Below are 3,008 nucleotides of genomic sequence, written 5' to 3'. Positions count from 1 at the left end.
ATCACTTATGAAAATTAGGGTAATAAAGGAAATTAGTTTAAAAAAGAAAATTAAGGCAATTATCTTAGGATGTCAAAAAGAAAGGAAAGTGATAGAGAAACCTCTTAGTCTTTTATACCAAGATGTTCAGGTACTAAATATTGTGTCATGAAAATTACTAAAAGATAAAATGTTACTGATACTAAATTCTTAAAATATTTAAATAAGTTAGATTTCAACTAAAAGAATAAGGAAAAATTGATACATAAGCGTATGATTGAGAAGAGGATCATAAGGATGGGAAAACTCGTGTAACTTTACTAGAGGTGATCAACATTGGCCCCGGCTGCCAGCCCGACCCGATCCGGCTCGAAAATAGGACAGGTTTGGGCAAGCATAAAAACGCATTTTTAGTTAAAAAGCCCGAACCCGGCCCAAAAAAGCCCGACAAGCCCGCTACTTTTTATGGGTTTGGGCATGATAAATTGTGTTAAGGCCCGGCCCGGCCCGATTTTTTATCACCTCTAAACTCTACCTAATAATAACTCGATCGATGACTCAACTTCGATCTCCGGACTCTATGTATGAATCTATATGTATATTTCTAAGAGTATACCCAATGGATGACCTAAAATATTTGGTCGTGGATTATTATATAATTTCTTTCTCTTTCCACTCATTCATGACCAAGTCACTTGACCAACCATGGCCAAAGACTCCCAATGATTGCCCAAAATAACTGGTCATCCAAATATATTACCGTTGGTGCCTTTCATTTGTTGCTAGTACATGCAAGTTTGCTTTTTTCTTCTTCCAATAATACACTGCTGTAGACACCCATTTGTGTATCCCCAAAACCAAACCCAGTGATGAGTACCTTTCACGTCGAATCATAACCGAATGAAACGAAAATGTGGAAAGGTCTAGTGTAGCGGAAAGTTTTATTTCTTTTCTCTTCTCCCTGTTTTTGAAAACTTTATTTTAAGAAAACAGCCAATCCAGTTTGGTTGGTCCATGATATGGGTCCAATAGTGGTGTAGTTGGATGGGTCTTGCAAAGACCTTTCCAACGATATATTATAAGCCCAATTCCGATGAATATTGAGGAAGTTATGGCCAATTTACTAAACTGGGTCCGGTTTGAGCTTTATGTACGGCCTAATGATCTAGGGGAGGGCCTAATATAATTTATCATTCCTAATGCAATTAGGAATGGTTTTAGTCTTCTAGAACATTCTAGAAGGTTCTTATCATTCCTAATTCAATTAGGACTCTTCAGAGTTTTAATCAAGATCAAATAGCATTTTCAATTGAAATTATATTATTTTATCTTCCAGTACGGGAAATTTATCAGATTTTCGAAAACGCGTTGAAAATCAGTTTGGCGTCCAACCCCAGGCCTTGGCGCCTGGAACCAGGATTGGCGCCAGGCGCTAGCCATTGGCGCTAGCCACTGGTGCTGGCGCCAACTAGCCAGGGCTGGCGCCAAGGTTGTTTTGCGATCTTCAGACTCTGTTTTGTTAAATTATCTTTTTTGGATAATTTTCTCTATAAATATCGTATCAAAAACTCCGTTTTCATTCATCAAGAAGCATCATCTATCGCCAACTCTCATCAAGATTTTCTTGATTATTCTCTCTCTCTCTCTTTTTCTAAACTAGCCTTTTCTCAAATACAAAATTCCGCATTCATTAGATCTAGAAACATCTAGCCATATTCGAAGTTGCCTTTTCCCTAGACGTGAAAGGTTTTAATTTCTGAGGGTTTGGTCCCAAATCTCTCTTTCAATTATTTAATTTAATTGCTTTGATTATTATTTTCCCTTGAAGTTACTAACGTGTGTATTTTGTTATTAGAAAGAGGTACGAAGCATCAAAGTAAGTACTTTAATTGATTTATTGATATTATGATGTAGACATCATGTTTATATTGTTATTATGATTCCTACTATCATGTCTAGGGTAATTTTAATATTAAATATGATTGTTATGATGCTTCCTATGTTCTTCCTAATATTTATTCATGTTAGTATCATGTTAGGGTTAAAGATTTGATTTTTATTGCTTAGTGACATGCTAGGGTTTGTTATTAATCTTGTTAGTATCATGCCTAGGATCTTGCTTTTATTATGCTTTAATATTAACATGAACATGATAATGATTATAATTGTTATAATTTATGATGATTATGAATATTATTATTATTATTATTTTGATGATGATTGTTTTATTTATAATTATTATTATGATGATTATTTATTATGTTGCTTGATTTTTATTCTTTATTGCTTGATCACCTTTATTGCATGCTTAAAGGGAATTTGGTACTTGTAATCATGCTTAATAAGATATTAATAATCTTGTTAGGTTAACTTTGATTATAATTCAAGTGATCGCCAATAATAGTTTGTTTGTGCATTAATATTCAACCAACATAGATTAAACAGGTTTAGGGTTAATCCTATTGATTGCATGTTGATCAGAAAGCGCACATGAATACGAGCAGAATAAAGTAGAGGCCTATTATTAGAGCAGAATAATTACATTTTTCCGTTTTCTTTTCCTTTTTTATTTTTCTTTTTGGGGGAGAGAGTCGGATAATATCCTCCATCAATAATAAAAATGACGGAATTTTTGCGCAAAATTGTTATCACACTTCTTTTGCACACACTAACATACACTAACATAATAATAAACAATTAAATAAATTTACGATAACATAAAAAATACAAATGCGTCTAAATAATGAGTCAAAGGCAAAGTTCTATAAAAAGTCAAAATAAAATACATATACAGAAACAGACTACGGCGGCGGAGGACGTAGGCCCATCATGCCATAAAACTGAGGCTCCAACCTCAGCACCAGCTCCAGTCTCCGTAGGAGGAGGAAGACTCAAGATAGGACCGCTCCAGCCAAGATCAACCTGAGGCTGAGACCGCGGAGGCTGCTGCGACGACGAGCCAACCTCGTACATCCCACCACCTCTGAAAGTCGAGGTAGCCTCTCCTACCGGTGTAGCATGAGCACCCT

This window comes from Chenopodium album, chromosome 9, assembly GCF_948465745.1.
Source record: "Chenopodium album chromosome 9, dcCheAlbu1.1, whole genome shotgun sequence".
NCBI classification, from domain to species: Eukaryota; Viridiplantae; Streptophyta; class Magnoliopsida; order Caryophyllales; family Amaranthaceae; genus Chenopodium; species Chenopodium album.
The sequence above is the reverse complement of the archived record's forward strand: the minus strand, read 5'-3'. Positions refer to the sequence as shown.